This window comes from Ammospiza nelsoni, unplaced genomic scaffold, assembly GCF_027579445.1.
Source record: "Ammospiza nelsoni isolate bAmmNel1 unplaced genomic scaffold, bAmmNel1.pri scaffold_54, whole genome shotgun sequence".
Taxonomy (NCBI): Eukaryota; Metazoa; Chordata; class Aves; order Passeriformes; family Passerellidae; genus Ammospiza; species Ammospiza nelsoni.
The window spans coordinates 1,626,019-1,646,892 of NW_026683192.1; the positions used below are offsets into that span (position 1 = coordinate 1,626,019).

At 48.3% G+C, this 20,874-nt stretch overlaps 1 long non-coding RNA gene across 1 annotated transcript; it reads right to left on the bottom strand.

The window, feature by feature from the left end:
• Window positions 1-19,740: 19,740 nt before the first annotated feature.
• Window positions 19,741-20,639, bottom strand: LOC132087192 (uncharacterized). Its single transcript, XR_009420482.1, has 3 exons — window positions 20,553-20,639; window positions 20,221-20,276; window positions 19,741-19,929 (listed from the first exon to the last, which is right to left on the bottom strand). It is a non-coding gene; the product is annotated as an uncharacterized LOC132087192 (long non-coding RNA).
• Window positions 20,640-20,874: the final 235 nt, after the last annotated feature.

The following is a 20,874-nucleotide window of genomic DNA, read 5'->3' on the forward strand; positions in this document are numbered from 1 at the left end:
GCACAGGGGCCACGCTCATTAGTGCTGCTGCCAGAAGGGGCCACGCTCCACCGGGGCTCAGCACGACCCCAATTCCATGAGCTGCCTCCCCCAGACCCTCCACACCAGAGACAGACTGCTGAGTCCAGCACGGGGAATCTTCTCTGCCAGCATGGAGTGTGCAGAAGCAGAGCGTGCCTCGGAGATCAGAGGCTGAATTTATCATTTATTATTTATAAGCAGCGCATCTCTCTGAATTTCTGGCAGCTGCTCTCACAGGGCTCTGCTCTGCCTGCACACCACATGACACTGACTCCTCAGAGCTCTGGGGTTGGCAGGGACCTCTGGGCCCACACCAGAGCACTGGTGCTGATTTGCTCCAATTTAGGACTTCAGGACTTGCCTGGAGATGAGAGTGCACCGGGACCTTCAGGACAAACATCTTTCTAAAAGCTGTCACACTGCCTGACCTCCACCACATGAAACAGCTTTTCCCTTCCTCTTCGCCTCCCCACCACCCCGAATCCCAGCCAAAACACCTCTCATCCTACCCATACCTATTCCCTTCTCCCACTCCTTGCTGCAATTTCCCATGCACAGCACAGACAATAAGTGATGTTTTCTCCCCCCCTCAGATCTATCCTTTCCACCAGTTCCTATTTGCAAGGTGACACGTTGCCTCACACTATCCTAGGAGTCTCCCAGCATTCCATGTGTTTTTATCCCCTCTGCTTTCCCAAGCTTGGAGAATCTAACAGGAAAGAAAACACATGCTGCACTAACAAGGTCCCAGAGAATCCTGATGTCCCACTGCAGCTGGGCCCACGAATTGCCAAAGATTTAACTGGCTTGTTCCCAGCCTCTCTGGAAACAGCTTTTTGTATTTTCCAAGTTCCTGCTGTTCACCCATGGTTCTCATAGGGAATAACAACCTCCTTCCCCTGTCAGATGCCAGCTTCCCTATAAAGAAACTCAATTAAGAGGTTAAGAAACCATGAAAAAAAAATTCCTGCTCAGTGTTACAGAAATCCAGCGGTGATGGATCCAGCACACGACTCCCACAGCAGCAGCCATACCACACTGCCTGCCCAGCACAACCATCCCTGCCCTGACTGAATCTCAGTCAGGAGCCCCAGCTCAGCCTGCAGGTTTCCTTCTCACAGGGATTGCCAAGCCAAGGAACCCCTGCCAGTCCCTGCAGAGCATTGGCACATAGCTGCCCCAACAGTGGGCACGCAAAGGACTCCTCCAGCTGCCCTATTGATCTGCCAGGAGCCACGAGCTGTGAGCTTCATGAAAAATGCATTTTCTCACCTCTCCACAGAGCGACAGTCGGTGGTGACAGCTCTAACTCCCTGTGACAAGCCAGGGGACCGGGAGCAGCAGGGAGCAGGATGGCACACGGGCAGCAAACGTGGGGCTCACCTGCTGCATGCCCTGGGTATGTGCACAGGAATAACATGGCATAGCAGCTTGTGGATTGAGCTCATGGAATGCCTGGCTGGATGTCCAGCCCTGGCTTGGCTCCCACATGCTTCCAGTTTTGTGGCAAGCTCCCAGATGAAAAGGCAGAGGCCACTGGGATCCACCTCGTGGGTCAAACCCAGTCAGGAGCTGCCAGACTGGCAGCAAAACCTGGGATAAAGCCCTAACAAGCCAATCTCAAACCCACCCCTGAAGAGGAGGAAGGAGCTCTCTGGGGATGAACACAACCTGCTGCCACATAGGCTCCCTCAGGACCAGTCCTGGCTTTGTCCCCGTCCCTGCATCAATCTGGACACATCAGTGCCCACGCTAGGGCTCAGCTGCTCCATTCCAACACTGACACCATGGTTACAAACACTGAGGTCAGCAGCAGTAGCTCCCTGTGCTTGGATCAAAGGCTTGATGCAAGTTTGCTTTTTTTCCGTCCCTGCACTGGTTCTTTCTCAGTGGTTGCAGAGGATGCCTTTGTTAAGCAATTAAATAAGCCCTGGGACAGGAATGAGCATGAAGGGAGAGCTGAGAGATTGCCAGTCCCACCATCCAGAAGTGACTCTTGTGGTCATTGCCGTTCCTCTATCCAGGCATTTCCCACCATGACTGAAAAGCAACTCTTGCTCCCCAACCATCAAAGCTTCCCCAGGACAAAGCCAAAGCAGAACAGCCAGCCACTTCAGGCAGCATTCCTTCAACAGGGTTTTTCCTAAGGAAATTTAAATTAAAACAAGCCCCAAGGCCTGCAAATGCAGAAGCAAATGCACAGACACAGAAAGCAGAAAGAGAACATAATTCCTTCCCTCTCATGTTGTTCATCTGCCACCCCTGCTTTGGGGAATGGTTTGTTGCCTTTTAGAGCTATTTTAGATGTTACTTGCAGCAATGTGTGGAGAAAACAGTTGAAATGTGATGGTGCAGCATTCTTTTTAATTAAACAATCCCTCAGGCACCACGGAATGGCTCCAGTCAAGCCCAGGACACTGCAGGTCTGCCTCCTCGGGGGGAGATGCTGGCCCCACTCCTCCAGCACAGCAGAAGGTCTCCCAGGCCCCTCTGAAGGTCTGCTATCAGATGGCCCAGATCTTCTGCAGGCTTTGTCCTTCCTGCTGCCATCCTGGCTTTTTGCCCTGTCAGCCTCTGCTAAGCAGATCTTTGATCTGCCAAGCAACTCCTGGTTCAGGGACCTTCTTTCCTTCTGCTGCCCAAACACAAAGGACATGCAGCTGGAGCTCCCCATCACCTCACCTTCAGATGGGAAGGCTTTGATGTGGTACAGAGTGCCTGGATCTGAGATTCCTCAGGTCTCTTCAAACAGCAGCAGAGCCACAGCTTGTGATCCTTGCAAAAGAGCATTTTCCTTGGGAATGGAAGTCACGCCAGCATTCATCTCCACCTTGTCATGGCAGAACAAGCTGCATCGGTGCTTCAAAGAGCTCCTCAGCCTTAAATCCTTATAAAACGTTGACTAAGTGGAGAACCTGTCTCTGAACATCTCATGAATCCCAGCAGAGGTTATGAAACAGCTTTCCTGTGACTGCCTGCACTGCCATGGGACCCTGCATGTGCCACTGGAACTGCAGTACCATGGGTTCCCCTCACAAGGAACACTCTGCTGCCCCAGGAGATCTGCATTCACGGGTTGTGGAGAGAGAACTAAAGAGCCAGTAAAGCTCCCAGGTCCCTCCTGGGCTCCATGACCAGGCTCCCTGCTCCTCAGAGCCGCGGGGTTCACTCACTCATCAAAACTTCAGCTCCATCCCCATTGCCCCTCAGCCACAGAACTCCTAAACCTGCTCTGAGGAAGAACAGAGACGTGTTCTGAGTGGGTTTCCTCCACAATTTTCTCTTCTAAGGGACAATTATTCTATTTGTAACCTCAGTACCTTCCAGTGAAAGCACTGTTTCTCATCTGGAGCTCAGACCAACAGCAGGAGATCCAGACACTCAAAAGGAAAATCCTTTTGGTGAGACACCCTATAAAGAGCCATTTCATGGACTGGTATATCTCAGTATTGAGCAGCACTGCTCCACAAAGGGTTCTTCCTTTGACAGTCCTGGCTGTCACTGTACCTGCTGGCTCTGCAAACACCCAAGCAGCAGCCAAAGGACACAGGGACTTTCACTCCCATGTCTTGGTGTTTGCTGTGAGGTGAGCTCGAAATCTGCTGTCAGAGCGAGCAGCAGGCTGTTCCCTCACACACCCTCAGCTCTGATCCAAGAGGCACCTGCAGCACCTTCCTCTCTGCTGTGAGACACCAGAACATCCTGAGCAGCTGCCTGTGCATCCTGGTGGTGCCATGGCAGGTGGGACACAGCACATCCACCACAGGTTTGCCACACCACGTCTGTACATGTCTGAGCTTCTCCCACGATAACTGCAGCTCTCAGCTGTCCCCTCCTGCACACAGGTTTTCTACCCAGCTGTTCTGCAGAGCTCCTCCATCAGCTGCCATCTAAATGAAGCTGCTCTGTGAATCCAGGCTGTTTCAATGACAGCCTCCACAGTGACTTCCAGTGACCACACACGTCACACGTCAAGACAAGTTTGGCACTGACCCCAATGAGGGAGTGAGAAATCTCCACGCACCCAGAGGCAGGCAGGGGCAGTTCCTCATATGTCAAAGGGAACAGCAGTGGGAACAGGCCACATGTTTTCTGAGGCAAGGACCCTGACAAATGGCACATTTATTGTGCTATTCAGGAAGAAACAATAACTACAGTGGCCTCCAGTCTCCAGCTCTTTTAAGTCTGTACTTAAAGAAAGAGCAAAAAAAGACCAAAGCAAACAAGGCTTCCACAAAACCCTCTGAACAGGCTTTTAGCTGCTGGACAAAAGCATGGCAGCAGGAACTGCTCTGCATTGTCCCATCTCGTTCCTGTTTCGTAACAGCCCCCGGCACTGCAGGCAAAGCACAGCAGCAGCAAAGCCCTGCTTGGGTGCTGGAGCTGCCCTGACTCCAGCTCTTGCCTTGCCAATGTGCTCCAGATGTGCTCCAGATGTGCTCCAGGTGTGCTCCAGGTGTGCTCCAGGTGTGCCCCAGGAGTGCTCCAGGTGTGCCTGGCTGCCCTGGCACGTGCTGCCTGCTGGGCTGGTTCATCCCAGGGCAAGGAGCAGGGAGCCAGTCCAGGCACCCATGATGCCATGAGGATTTTTTGCCATTCTTTTATGTACCTTTTATGTATTCTCAGTGCCCCTAACATGCACACTTGTAATTCCTTATGTCTGATCACTTACCATAAGCCTGGCATTCTGTTAGGTCAGAAAACCAAATATCCAAAAGGCCTCTCAGCTGGAGGCCAGAAAGCCCTAAGCTATCTTGAGAAACCAAGATCCCCTCTAAAATACATCCTGTAAACTAAAATTAAGCCCATCTAGTGAGAAATACTTTGAAATAGGAAGATATCAGGCTATTCCTTCAAGCCTCTCATTGAGGCATCTTTGTTAAATATGTTAATTTGCAAGGTCTATAAATTGTATACTGAGACAGAGTAAAGATCCATTCTGAATTAGGTGAAGTGTCTAAGAGAGGTGAAAAGTCTGTGAGGCCAAAGCTGAAGGAAGAACTGGCATGCCGAGACAGCAAGGAGACAGAGAAAGAAAAACAGAAAAGACCACAAGGTCGATTTGCCCCCGACTTAGAAATTCCTTTGATAAAGAAGAACTGGTGCTAAATGTCACACGGAATGAATATGTATGAACTTATTGTGAAACTGTATGCATATGCATTTGGAAGGGCGATAAAAGAAGACCCGAGGTCTTCAGAAGTACGCATGCCTTGTTGGGGGACTTGCGTCTGGCGCGTCGTAATTAAGGCATACCGGGCTTTACAACTTTTACGAAGTTGTGAGGTTTCTTCTTTTCTCCGCAAAACATTATGGCGAGCCAGCCAGGAGTTCTCTGTCCCCGCAGGGGCAGGGGAGATAGACGGACCTCCAAGGCGCGCCCTAGGATTTTTTTCCTGGTGGGGCTCCGCTCATCTCAACTTGCCACCTGCGAGGACAGACAAGGACCTGCTGGCCTGCGGAGGAAGATACGGTATGTACTGAGGGGCCCCGGGGAAGGGAAAGGAGAGCAAGGGAGTAAACCACCCAGAGACGTCTGGGTTCAGCTGATAGAGCAGCTGTAATAGAGACGGGGTTCATCGTTCTGATAGAGCAGACCGCAAGCGGTTCTGGGGGTGAGCCGGGTGAACCTGTGTATGTGTGTTGGGGGTTCATAGTTCTGATAGAGCAGAACTGTTGAGCCTGTGTGTGTTTTGTTTGTGTGTGTGTGTGATGTCCGCACACTGTGCTGCTGTACGGTTAATGTGTGCATTGTGTGGTCGGTGCACTGTGTTTCTAATCGTGCAAGTGTATAATTGTATGGTGTATAAAAGAGAATAAATCTACAATGCAGGGGGGGGGGGGTCAATACTACCCGTGTTTGAAGCAGCCGAGTGAGGCCTGAGGCGCCAGCTGCAGCAGGCTGTGGGGGCAGGGACAGAAGTGCCCCGCAGAGAAGCGAGTGGAAGAATGTCAGTGATGGTATTTATCGTGTTTAAATGTAGTGATTTGTGTAGATCTGGTACATTTTAACCGTGAGTATGAGTATGAGCTCAGAGAGTTCCTTTGCCTTGGATGTTTGATTTTGATCTCTAGACTGTATGCTGTTATTTCAATTGTGTCCAAGAAAATTGATGTGAGTAAATGCTGAATTATGGTATGCTATGTTGTGTTGAGAAAAGCGAGCACTTTGAGAGATATGCCCTTTCCCAGTGGTTTTGTGTGGTGATTTTCTTCCGCTGCATTGTGGTAATTTGATTCTCAGATTGTATAGTAGTGTTTGTGGAGATTTTAAGATTTTGTTGATACAAGAGTGGCATTTTACATAGGAGAACTATAGTACGGTGATTTATGTTTAATTACGATAGAGTTAAAGGAATTCCAAGAATTCCCCCCCTCACAGCAATTCAAGCCTTGGCTCTAGTGAATTTGAGATAAAGGGGGGGGGGGTGCGTGTGTCTGTGGGCATATCAGAGTTTCGGCTGTGACTAGCACAGCCTTTTTGCAAAGCAGTAAAACAAGCGTAAGTGGACACAGTTCTTAATTAGATTGTGCAAGAAGAGAACTAGAAAAGACTGATATTTTGTAAACCAGAGTTTATAAAGAAGAGATGAATGAGATGAATTAGTTAATGAGACTTATGAGATTTATGAGACTTCAGCTGGTACTGCAGTAAGTCTGGACTGGAAACAATCTGTAGGGATTTAAAGTTCTCTGTAACAAACAGAATAGCCTGCCTTTGCGGGCAATTTTGGGGAGCCTTTGGTGCATCAAGAGGCTGGCACACTGCATGAGGCAACAGTGGCTGTCCCCTGGGCACAGGCACAGCTCTGGCTGCCCTGTCTCCCCAGGGAACATGGGAATGGCCTGTGGGCAAAAGCTGGATCTGCAGGTATTATTGCAGTGCGGTGTTTATGAGAAACACTGGCATTGCTGTTTTGCTGTTCTAATAAATGTCAGGGCACATGTAAATTAGAGGTTTCTGGTCAAGCGGATTCAGAACCTAAGGTCTTAGAGCTTGTGTGTGGGAATCACATCTGATACCTGCCACCTGGAGCTGTCTGTATAGGAGGAATGTCATAGGAAAGGGACCAGGACACCAGGTGGTTCATCACAGGTCCAACAGGTCCGGTTTATTGAAGAAAGCATCAAACACTTATACAGCAAATAATAAGCTTATGAACACTTCCCCTGTTTTTATTTTTTATGAAAAGCAAAATTCTATGGGCTAACTGTGTCACACTCTTTGCAACACAAGAATAGGCAATTCTAACAACTATCATATTATAAAAAGTATTCTCAGCTAGCAAGGTTTCTCTCTTATAAGGGATCTAAGCTAGGAAAACAAACCAAAAAGGCTATTACTATTTATAGGATATGCTATACGACAGATACAAAAAGAATTCTATGTGCTACAAGGCTCAAACAAAACTCAGGTGTGCTAATACAACTTACAAAAATAAGCTTAAAGGAAGTTTGCTTTCTATTCTCAAACAGCAGATATACTTCAAACAGGAATGGCTCTACTCACAAATGCTTCTGATTGTCCCTTTTAACTAAAGTTTCTCTGATGTTTATAACAACATTTTGCACAAGTCATAAAATAAACGTCTATCATAAAAGTATAAATCTATCTAACATTACTTAAACTTAATAGTACTTAGACTTAAAATACTTAAAATAATAAAACTTAACAGAATCTAACTTTACTTAAACTTAATAGAAATTAAACTGAACAGCACTCAAACCTAACAGAAAATAAACTTAACAAGAACTAACTTTAATAGTATTTAACATTTAATGGCACTTAATAGATAATTTAACTTAAACTACTTAGCAACGGATAAGACTTACTATAGAAATAAAATATAGCATTTAATATAACTTACTTACAGGTCTGATTCTAAAATACTAAGCTAAAACAACTTTCTTCACGTATTTGCTGCAGCATTTTTATACTTGAATGCACTTAAACATAAGGAGTTTATTCAAGGTATACCTGTGGAAAACTTCTTTTGAATTCAGTGCTTGCTTTTACATCTATCACATCTAAACAAAGCTTAAAAAATACAAAAAACACACTCATTACATCTTACTTCTACAACGACTTTAACACATTTTTAACGTTTTTAAATTTTTCAAAATATAATTTCAGAGTTTGATGTTCCCCCGACTAAAGTCTATGCTTCTGATGTTTAAAGTCTCTGTTAATACAGGTGATTTTAAGACAGCATAACAGATGCTAAGCCAATTCGGCCGAAATTTGACTCCCGCATTCACTACGCTGATTTGTCTTTCACAGTCTTTGCTAGGAAAAACAAAAGGGTTTTTCTAACTTAGGTGAGAAACGCTGGCACAATGGTCTTGGTGTCGCTTGTTTATTATCACTGGTCTCTTAATTGCAGTAGGGGTCCTTTGTTGACAAGGGTCAGATTCATTACAGCTGTTAGGTCTTAAACTGAAGCTTTTGCCGGCTGCGGGGCGGAGGGAGAAGCGCTCCCGCTGGAAAAGCGCTCCGGTCCTGCGGCGCTTGTGTCAGAGGGGCGACCCCCCCGTGGCGGCTCCGGTCGCTCCCCCCGCGGTGGCTCCGCTCTCCCCGCTGCTGCCTCCGCTACCACCGCTGCGCCCATGCCGAGTTCGGAGTAGCACAGCCTCGCAGGCGCCCCGAGCCGCAGCTGCTGCTTTGCACTCAGAGACATGCTGAAGTGTATTGTATATCACCCGCCATGGCTTGCTCGGTTTCTTTGCTGACTTATCATCTTCTAACACTGCTTTCCACAGTATATCCCCAAATTTTCTCCATTCTGAGAGTTCATAGACCGTATGTGGGTTAAGGAAAATTTCTTCAGCGTATCCGTAGGCTAATAACAAATCTATCCCCTTTACCCCTCGCCATTCTAAATACGCGGCAGATAACTTATATGCTGCTTGCCTTTTCATACCTCTTTTGTGAGCGCTCTTGCAGCTTTCCAGACTCTGGCAGCACGTAAATGGCTTGAGTCACCGATGTGAACCCCAAGGGTGCTTCAAAATTCCGGCACTGTCCCGGCTGCAAACAGGACCCAGCTCCAACTTCCTCGACCGTGGCGTGTTCTCCCCCTTTTTCTTTTAGTCGAGACGAGGGGTTCAACATTCAGAGTCACCATTTGTTGTAGGAAGGAGACCAGGACACCAGATGGTTCATCACAGGTCCAGTTTAATAAAGAAAGCATCAAACACTTATACAGCAAATAATAAGCTTATGAATATTCTGTAAGCCAAGCAATCTATTGGTTAAACTATACCATTAACTCTTCCTCATTCCTTAGGGGTTACATCTCTCTTTTCTCATGTCTCTTTCACTGTTTGTTATCCTACTACAGCTAGGCCCAAGGACACACTATCTCACAGGTTCAGGACTTGGAATTAGCCACGGCTTTGTACTTTTCCATTCTCTAGTCTGCTAAATTTCCCAACAGAGGAAAACTGAGAAACTACTGTGAAGGTCTGTAAAAAGGTTTGAGTGAAAGCGAGATAGGGCAAGGAGAAATAAATAATGAGAACTGACCAGAGCAAAGAGGTTCCTAAATTAGCCCCTTTTAGGAGGGGCTCACTGGGAGGAGGTTGCCAGTAAGAGCAGCTCAGAAAATAAAAAGATTTATAATACTTCATTGCTGTTAGTATTGTTTTATAATAGGAAGATAAATGGGATAGAGTTTTTGTATGCTGAAATGTTTTTTTGTTTTAAGAAATCACCCAGAATGGCAAAGAGACTGTGAGATCAGACTGCCCTCTGGTCTTGTCCCTTGAAAAGGAAAACAAGGCAAAGAGAAAGCAAATCAAACATGTTGTTTAGCATGCAGCATAAGATAGCAATGTATGAAATCAAGCAAAGATTATCATGCTGAAATGCAAAGCAATCACAGTTTGCAAAATGAGTACATATGATTTGTTAAAGGCTCCTTCCAAGGTAAGGGAGGAAGGGTAAAGATGACCTCCCCAAAAGGGAAGAATTTTAGTCGATACAAGGGCCATATATTCAGTTTTAAATAAAGCTTTAGTACCTGTGGAGAATGTTTATGTTGTAGTGTGGGGAACAACTGAACAACTGGCCAGTCTGAGAAGGCATACTTTTGCAAACCTTTAAAGTAACATGTGTACTATATGTACCTAAAAGCTTTTGTACAATTCGCTAAATTCGCTAAACATTCTCAAATGAGAAAGGTTACTCTGGAGGCAAATGATATAAAGAGGTTAGGCTTAACATTAACAGACACTGAAATTAAAGACATTAGTAAGGAGACATTAGAATAAGTAAATAAGTGTTTTCAAGGGTATGGGCCACTGCTGTAGCAGGGAGAATGAAAGATGCCCCCCCCCCCATAGTAATCAAGCTTAAGGAAAGAACACAACCAGTGAGAGTTGAGTAGCACCCTCAAAAGGAAGATAAGGAAGGAATCAGCCCAATAATTGATAGTACTGGATTAAGAACTAATAAAATAACACAGAATTTGTACCCTGTGTCAGCAAATCCATATACTTTACTAACTTGTTTAACATCTGAGCTAACCTGGTTCACTGTTTTAGGCCTAAGAGATGCCTTCTTTTGCCTCCCTATCCACAAAGCCAGCCAGAAAATTTTTGCATTCAAACTCAAGCTCACATAGTCCATGTGCCTGAAGGCTTCAAAATTCCCCACCCCAATTGGAGAACAGCTTGCAAAGACCCAGAGTCCCAGGAAGCTCCACAAGAGGAAAGGAGTTGAATTTCCTAGGACTCCAAGGATGCAGAGTCTCAAAGAAGAAGGCACAGGTAGTGAAACAGAAGGTAATCTAAGAAGGTAATCTACCTGGGGTAAGAAGTGAGTGCTGAGCAGCAGACTTTAAGGCAGGGAAGCCCTATGCCAAACCCTGAAACCCCAGACAACAAAAGAACTCTGAACCTTCTTAGGCATGGCAGGGTAGTGCCAGCTGTGGGTTTACAATTATGGACTGCTCGCCAGATACCTCTATGCTCTTATTGCCAATGGAAACAGAGATCTCCAGTTGACAAGAGACACCACACGGGCCTTTCGCCAGCTAGAGAGTGCCCTCATGTCAGCTCCAGCCTTGAGACTTCCAGATGTAAGTAAACCATTCTTTCTATTTTTCCCACACAAGGAATTGCCCAGGGAATACTGGCTCAGGACTTGGGCCCATACTGAAGGGCAGTTGCTTACTTCTCTAAGCAACTAGATGCAACAGCCAAAGGATGGCCAGGTTGCCTCAGAGCTGTAGCAGCAGTCGTGCTGAATATTCAAGAGGCACGCAAGTTTACCCTGGGACAAAAATGACTGTGCTAGTGTCCCACACAGTGTCCGCAGCACTGGAAGTAAAAGGTGGCCACTGGCTTTCACCACAGAGGTTTCTGAAATACCAGGCCATCATGGTAGAGCAAGATGATGTAGAGATGTAGAGATAGTGGTGACTAATATTGTCAACGCAGCTTCCTTTCTCAGCGGAAATCAAGGAGAAGCAGTACACCAAGATTGCCTAGAGACCATTGAAGCTACCTACTCCAGCCGCCCAGACTTAAAGGACACACCTTTGGATGATGCAGAGGCCTGGTTCACTGACAGGAGTAGCTACATTGCCAGTGGAAAGCGACATTGCAAAGTACACAGTGACTACCTGCAGAGAGGTAATACAGTCTGGACCCTTACCAACAGGGACCTCTGCAAAGAAGGCTGAGATAAATGCATTGACCCATGCCTTAGAAACAGCAAAAGGCATTCAGAGTTGAGCATGCACATGGAGCCATCTGGAAGGAGAGGGGACTGCTGACCTCACAGGGAAAGAGGAGACAATCCAGCTGCTGGAAGCAGTTCAGCTACCTGAAAAAGCATATTAAGGCACACCAGAGAGTGAACTTAAAATTGAAGGAAAGAAATGAGCTGGCGGATGGAGAGGCAAAGAAAGCAGCAAAGGGTGAGGTACAGATTTTCCAGGAAGGTAAGCCATAATACAATAATACTAATCAAAAGAGACGTACAACTGCAAGGGGTGGGCTACCATTGAAAGAGAGCTAGTAATCCCTTCCCATTTTTGTGGTTACTAGTGAAAGAGGGGCACCAGAAAACACACTAGGGCCTAACTACTTAAAAGCCTTTTATAGAGTGTGGCTCCTTTCTCAAAATGACCAAGGCTGCGAGTGATACAGAGTGCATTGAAATGAAGTGTTGACTTTGAAGCAGTAATTTCCACAGGCTTTCTAGAACACACATCTGATTGAAAGAATCGTTGTATCATTCTCAGGAATTTATATGCCACTATCACTCAGGTAAGCCGACAATGTGATCCTTGCCTCCAGACTAACCCCAAAATACCCCCCGGCCAAAACTCGGTCAGACTGGGAGAGGCCATGAGCCTGTACAGCAGTGGCAAATTACTTTTCAGAACTTCCAAGGAAAGGTGGGTATCAGTATTTACTGGTATTAATAGATACATTTTCAGGGTGGCCAGAAACATTCCACACCAGAACTGTCAAAGCTCAAGAGGTGACCAGATTATTTTTACAAGAAATAATACCACACTTCAGAGTTCCAGCCACGATATCCTCAGATAAAGAATCACATTTCATTTCCAAAATAGTGCAACAGATTAGTAGCCATCTGGGCATAGATTAGGAACTTCACACCCCATACTGCCCCCAATCAAGCAGCTAGGTGGAGAGAATGAATCATTTGATTAAGCAGCAAATCATAGGACTGGGGCAAGAAATTAATCTACCCTAGCCCAAGTTCTTCCACTAGCACTAGTGCAAATTCAAACTAAATCTTGAGCTAAAGGAATGCTGAATCTTTTTGGAATGCCTTATAGAAGACCATATAAAATACAAGGGGAATGTCCAGAATGTCCACCTACATGGTGGCATTAAGCAAACAGCTCAGAGTAATTGAGAAACATGTGGTTGGAACTCGGAGCAGGGAGTTAGACAGCCTGGGGATGATGTATATGTTAAGTCTCTTACAGAGAAGACTTCGGAACCACAGTGGGAGAGACCACTGCGAGTACTTCTCACCACCTTCACTGCAATCAAAATCAAGGAGCAGAATGCCTTGATCCATCACTCTTGGGTGAAGAAGGCCCAGAAGCCCCTTCAGGAGTGACACCAGGAGACAATGAACTGAGACTAAAACTTACTCGGGCAAAATGATTATATTGCAGTCGGGAGTAGCTCATACTTTAGTGTACAGAATTGTTCTGTATGTAATTATAACTGAAGTTTTAGAACTAGAGAGTACCTCTATCCAAAGCAATGCTGAATGGCCTTGGTCCCTGGCATTTAATCAGTATACTGGATCCATGGGAAAACCTTCTGAGATAAAAGATTTAAACATATCTACTGTAGTAATCCACGAGAATCAGGTATGTGAGGAGCAAGAATAGCAGGAACAGGAACTGTGGACTCTTCAAGGAATCTGAGGAGAAGAAATCAAAGTAGGGTGCCAGGTCATCAAAAGGACGGCTTATGAGAGACCAGATGTAATTAGTGTCTGAACCTCCCCTGGTGTATATGAACACCAGGAAGTCTGTGATAACCTAAGTGAATCAGACTGTTGGTGTAATTTCACCTTGATACAGCCTGTAGAAGTGACCGGCCTTTGAGCTCGAGTTGCTATCAGACTTTTTTTTTAATTCAAAGTGGACACTGCACTTTTTACCACAGCAGGGCCTTATACACCCCATACTAGTTCAGACTCTACCCAATAGTAAAGGATGTGACTGAAGAACAGCTATTATTCAATCCAGAATGGTCTCTCAAACGTGTGGAGTTGATAATGCAAATTAACATCTCAAAAATCCAACCAGCCTGCTCCTCCTTCCAAAAAACTTCCTTCGAGGGCTGGACAACACGGTTGCAAAAACAGGCATATCTCAGGAGCAGAACAAGAAAGGAAGGAGCCAGCTCTCCTGGTGCCTAAAACCAGGAACACCAGGAAATCCTTACATCATTTTCCAAGCTGATTGGCTGAACACCCAGGCAATGGCTGGTAAAGGGTGCTGAACTGCAGGTGGTGAATTAACCCAAGCAAGGAAGGTGATTTTCTTTACTTATAGCTATCCCTTTTCCTATTGAGATTTGGATCAGTGATTGTCCCAGTCTGAGGCGGTTGGATTCTGCTTAAAGGAGGTGCAGAGACCACCCCCCCCTCAGAGCTCAGCAGCAGGCTGTAGGATTTTGAGCATCACTTTTGTGCTGAGTGTTTCAAGTAGCAGAAACCTGATCCCAGTTTCTTCTGAGGCACTGCAATGAATTTAGGCTCTTCTTTCAGATTTCCCCTTCATTATTTACTTGAGGTTTGGACCTGCCCTGAACACAGTCCACAGCTTGATCTCAGCAAGGGGCAAGGTGGGTGAAGTTTTGTAGACCAGGAGAGACATTCCTGCTTGCCACACATCTGGGAAATCAGGTGCTTTGGAGGAGGAAGGAGAGGTTAGATTCCCTGAGGTCTCTACATTTCAGAACAAACATCTGCCTCAAATATGACCTAAACCTCTGTCAGATACACTTGTGAAGTGTGTCTGAATTTGCAGTGTGAGCCCAGCACATCCCTCTGGCAGGGAGGGATGGTCATAAACAGAAAGCAGTTCCTGTTCCCCATAACAAACATCTAACTGGCATATTAGGGACAGGCTTAGGAGTTTTAAATGGAATTGATTCAGAAATACTGATGAATGAACTGGCCACTGCAGCAGGTAGCCTAACAAAATTGAAGCAGCCTTTATAGTAATCTCTATTGGCATTAGAAACTAGCCAGTGACAGATTTCAAAAGTACTGCCAAAGTAAGGAAGTATGAAAAGGCCGGGGACCAAGACCACAAGTTGATAGTAGAAGCACTTAGTACAGTTCAAGGTAATGTGTCTTTAGCTTTCAGTTGTATACAAGCACAGTTATTGATGCAAGCAACAGCAGCTCTGATCATATGGGAAAGGGGTGAAGGTAATTTTCCAGCTGAAATTGTGTGGGATAATGCAATTGATATTGAAAGGAAGTTTCAATCCTGGAGGGCTATGGTGAATTTCACCTATGATCCTGCTTCTAATGTGGCCACTGCCTTTGTGCTTACCATACGTAATGCCACTGTTTATGTTATCCATCCCATCATTGCCCTAGGATTAAACCATGAAAGAACAATACTCTATCCCTCAGAACATAGAGTGTGGGCACGAAAGATGAATGGAAAGTGGCAGACAGTAAACTTAGAGTCCTGCATTACTAGAGAAACAATGAGATTCATTTGTGAAAGCAATACTATTAATGCCCAAGATGTGTGTCTAGACACTGAACAGAGTATTTGCCACTTTGAAATTCATCCAGTCACTGACCAGAAAACTGTGCTCGTATATACTGGAAAAGGGTGTATGCCTGAGAACTGCCTGTGCTGCTGTAAAAATTGATAGCAATGATGTTATTTTGTCTAGTAGAAATCATTCTAATTTCTGTATTTGTAATTTTGTTAAGATTATTGGGTGTGATTTTTGTACTCAGCCCCAGTGACATCCCACCAGCTGGTTAAAACCAATTATACAATGTATCACAAACTGCCACCTACCCCTATTGAGATGGACCTTACATTGGTAAAACAATTAATTAAGCACCAAGACCTACAGCAAATCTTGAAAGAAATCCAAGAAAGTGGAAAGAAAACCTTAATTACTGTCCAACATGATACAAAAGAAAAAAATAGAATTCTGCAAAGAATAGAACAAAATGCAGATTATCACTGGTGGGATGTGATCTTTGGGTGGTCACCAACTGCAAATGGAATCTTTAATAAGTTGTGCCACCCCATTGTAGTTTTGCTAATATTAGTTGGGATAAGCTTAGGATTATCTATTATATTGTTAATTTGGAACTGGAGAATACTACAATGAATAGCTGTATTAACATTTTATCAAAGATATAGGGTGGAGCATTAAAAGACACTTATTGTCATGAGGGTTTTCATTAAGTAAAAGCATTTACTTATTTCCTAGGAAAGGGGGGAATGAGACAGAGTAGAGATCCATTCTGAATTAGGTGAAGTGTCTAGGAGAGGTGAAAAGTCTGTGAGGCCAAAGCTGAAGGAAGAACTCACATGCCAAGAGAGCAAGGAGACAGAAAAAGAAAAACAGAAAAGACCACGAGGTCAATTTGCCCCCGACCTAGGAATTCCTTTGATAAAGAACTGGCGATAAATGTCAGGCGGAATGAATATTTATTAACCTACTGTGAAACTGTATGCATATGCATTTGGAAGGGGGATAAAAGGAGACCTGAGGTCTTCAGGGGCACGCATGCCTATTGAGGAGAATTTTCTCCGCATGTGTCCGGCCGTAAATAAACATACCAAGCTTAAAACTTTTATAAAGTTGAGAGGTTTTTTCTTTTCTCCGCAAAACACACCTGGGCCAGGCTGTACAGGCTGACAAGATGGGGCCACACGCAGGAGCGTCATGACTACGTCAGCAGGCTGTGCTTCGGTGAGATCCAGCAGGGTCCTGTTCAGCCTGTGCTCAGCAAACTGATTGGCCAGGAGCCACTGGTGGATGTACCTGAGCAGGGCAGGAACCTGGAGAAGGCACGGGGAGACTTGGAAAGCTGCCAGAGGGAGGAATGTCCCCAGCTTCCCCCCAAAAGTGCTTCCCTTCCCACCACACTGCCATGGCCTCAAAGAGTCACAGTGACCAGCAGGTGTGGCTTGGGAGACCAAGCAATTCCTGGGAGGATCAAACCCTGGCCACAGGCTGCTTACTTGCTCTGGACTGGAAAAGCCCTCCTCTACGAGCATATCCAGCAGGGCAGCACTGGTCTTGGTTTTGAAGATGTGCGAATATGCCCTGAGCTCAGTGCCCATGGTGCTGGTCTCTTCCGCCCGAATTTTCTTGATGAATTTGCAAACCAGCTGTAGGAGAAGGGCAAGAAGCCAGGGATGTTGCAGGGAATGCTCAGGCCAGCAGGCCCAGCCCAGGTGGGGATGGCTGCAGGTACCTGGGCTGTGCTGCGGAAGAGGCCACGGGCGGGGTCCTGCTCCTGTGTGCGCTGCAGGGCTGCACCTGGCAAAGAGCGAGCGCAGCCAGAGCTGAGGGGCTGCGGGAGAGGCTGGAGAACACAGCCCAGCCCTGCGCTCCCCAGGCAGGGACAGCCCCGGGATGCCCCAGGGGATGGAGCACGGTCCCTGTGGGGTGTCTGCCCGGCCCCTCTTCCATCCTGTCCGTGGGAATGGGATGGGATTGGGTGGGATGGGATAAAATGGGATAGGATGGGATGGAATGGCGCCAAGTTGGCTGTGGGCACCAACCCTGTGGCCCAGCTCTGCCACTCACCCTCCTGCGGCAGCTCAAACGGCACCACTGCTTTGGTTGCATGTGCTGGGGCAGCTCCAGGGCTTTCTTCCTCCTCTTCCCCCCAGGCCACCTTGGGCGCTTTCAGGGGTCTCTGCTCCATGAAAATGACTGGATTTGTCAGGGCACCTGCAGAAGAGAAGCCTTTGGAAGGCCACAGGTCACCAAGTCCTGTGGTCTGGCCTCGAGCTCAGCTGCAGGAAGAACGCCTCGAAAAGGCTCCTGGTCAGACAGGACCGAGTGTGCTGTGCGGTGGCTCCTCACGGCACCGCTCTGTCCCGTTCTGCCCCGTTGTGTGTTCCCAGCAGCTGGGCAAGCTTCTGTTTCCCACGTGTCACAAAGGGCCCTTGGTCACCGGGTTCCGTTCCATGGCACCGAGACCGTGCTGCAGCGTGCCACCCAGGGCCCTTGCACACACTCCCTACTGCCCTGGGGCTGCCCCCAGCCCAGCCAAAGTGGCCCAGCTTGGAAGGAATCCCTGGCCCCAGGTGTCTAAGACAGCCCGACAGGATCTTTAGGAAGGGCTCAGAGCATCAGCAAACGCTGCCCGGCTCTGCGGGCTCAGTCCTATCCCCATATCTTTCCCTGAGAACATTTGAATTTCTAAATGAGAATCATTTGAAGGGAGGGGATTTACATTTTCCATTTCAGAGAAGCCTTCTGCCTTCATTAGCAGACACATCTCTCTTCAAACCAAGACAATTGTTTATCATCTTGCAGATGCGCAGTTGCTGGGGAGCCCCGTTTTACACCAGGGACCTGGAGAACCATTCCCAGCAATTGGGAAAATCCTAGGTGCTCCATCCACCCACAGATGAGGTCTCCAAATGTGCCCCGAAATTGGGTCCAGCTCTTAGAGGCCTAAAAGAGCAAGTCCAAGTGACTGGATGATATTTTTAGCCCAGAAAGCCCTGCAGCTGATGGCACACTTCACAATCAGCAGTGGACACAGCTAGGCCGAAGCCCAGACCTCTGCCGGGAGCCTTTCTCCTCAAATACCCTTCAAACAAACCTCCATGCAAGTCACTTGGAAAGTTTCTTCAAATGATCCATTTCTGGCACATGACTACACAGGGTTAAGTGAAAGATTCTAAAGCAGCTGCTGTGGAGTCAAAGAGCCAGCACTAAGAGTCCTTGTCATCTCTTCGTAGCTAAATCCCACTTTGGGGGATTTGAGGGAGTTTGGAATGAGCTAGAGAGCAGACCTCCGAGTTTTTTAGATGATGCCGTTGCTATTTCTTCTCTTCTACATAGACAGGAAGGGTGAGTTTGGCTCACATCTGCACTGCATGGCTCACAAGGCCCGCAAGACTTGTAGTTACAAGAGCTTTGAAGGATTTCTTGGCCAAGAAGACACTGCCAAAGAGAATATTTATGTTTTGCAGCCAATCCTTCAATATTTCGTCTTAGGGACTCGTGCTACAGTGTAAGCTTCCTTAGCCAATCATGTTATGACACACAAACTCACAGCACTGCATCCTAAGCTTCTTGTTTACCATTGTAACTACTTTGATTTTTTCTAGATCTTCAGCACTAAAGCTCTAAACTTTCCTCTAATTCAACATTCCTCCCCGTGTCTCTGCTATAATAAACTAGAAATCCACATTCTCACTTCTAGTACCTAGCGTTGCAAGCCCTTTCCAAGGTCTCCGATCAAATCCTGTGTTTAATTCTAAGCTTTGCTGACAAGACCAAAGGTCTGAGATTTCCTTGCATTTGGGTTTCCAACAACACCGATGCTGTTAGTTCCAGAGTGCCCGGGGTCCGTGTTGCAAGTCAACTCTGGCAGGAACAGGGCGCGCAGCTGCCAGGGGGCTGCTTGTGGCCTCTGACAGCCCATTGCTGAGGGCTTGCCAGCGCCCCAGCCCCTCAGGCTCTGCCTCAGCCCGACCAAGCTGCCCGGCAGCAGCGCCGCAGCCCCACAGCAGCTCCAGAGCAGCCCCATCCAGAGGCACCTGGGAGCCCTCAGCAAGGCAGCCAGCAGCACACGGGCAGGAGGACACGGATGGCGCTTCCTGCCTGGCACAGGGCTTGTGGCCATCTCCGGGCACTGCTCTCACAGGGATCCCCGCAGCCCCAGCTCCTGCCCAGCCGCTCTGTCACCAGCACAAAGGCTTCAGCAGAACCACCAAAGGCCAAGGGGCTTCTGGCCATTTCCCCTGCAACACTGCACGCCTGGGCAGCTTGCTGAGCCATGGCACACTTTTCCCCCTCTTCCCCTATGCCATGCAGACCCTGCGCAGTAAAAGAAAGCTCCTGGAAGTCTGTGTATTATAACACACTCTATATTCATATACTAATGAAAAAATAAAAAAAAGAAAAGAACAATCTCAAAGAAATGGAAAATTCCTGCTGACTCGGGTGGCCTCAGCAGAAAGAGGCATTAGCACTCGGCAGAGCTCCAGCAGCGCAGATAGCCGAGCCCCGACAGACGAGGCCGTGTCCTCCATGCCCAGCGCAGATGTTCTTGCACCCTCTGGAAGACGGAATATCGCTCACTCTGCAGTGCCTGGAGGACATACAATGTTTGATGTGCCAGGTCCGACACAGCACTGCTGGTGTCCTCTGTCAGGTGTTCAAGGGCTGAAAGAGAAAGGAACAGAGCCATGGTCAGATCCCGGATCTGCAGGGAGCCGAGGAGAGCCCCCTGCCAGGGCCATCCCAGCCGGTTCTAGCCATGGCCAGGAGGGAGCAGGGACCAACGGTAACAGCCTGAAGCTGCTGGCCATGAATTCCCCCAGGCGGCCCTGAAATCTCTGTGTGCTCTGCCCACGCCGCCCCTGGTCCGCACAGGGAGCAGAGCCCTCTTGCAGCCGGGGCAGGGCTTGCAGCTCCCCCGGCAGCCCCCGCTGCCAGCCCGCTGCCCTCACTCACTGTACAGATGAGCCAGAGCTCTTCCTTCTTCCCCCTCAGGTGCCGCCCCGCCATGCCTGTGAACACAGAGCCTGTCACGGCGCCAGCGGCACAGCTCCCTGCCACCGGCGCTGCCGGCGCTGTGGCCACACGGGCTGCTGGCCTGGCAGGGCTCAGCCCGGCCCTTGCCGCACGCTGCCGCCCCAGGGAACGGCTGCCAGAGGGCGGCAGCAGCGATGCCCGGGCCAGGCGGGGCTCCACGGCGCCAGGCCCGGCTGGCGCTGCCGGGGCAGCAGGCGGGGCTGGGGCCGAGCTGCGGCGGGTCGGGGAGGGAGCCCGGGCTCGGGACTCACCCATGAACCTGATGGCCGCCGCTCGCAGGGGCTCCTGTGGGCTCTGCAGGTAGCGCAGGGCCCGGCGCAGGTGCTCGGCCGCTCGGCTCCTGTCCTCTGCCAGCTGCAGAGAGCGGCAGGAGGGAAGCGTTGGTGCGGGCTCAGCCCCTGGGTCGGGCGCTGCCTGCGCCCAGCCCCGGCCTCCCCTGCCGCACAGCCCTGAGGCGCGGCCAGCAGCCGCCGGCGCCGGGCTCCCGAGGGGCGGGGCAGAGGGCCGGCTGCTGCCCGGGGAGCCGCGGTGCCGCCCCGCCCCGCAGCCCCGCCGGGCCCGGGCTCCCCCGGC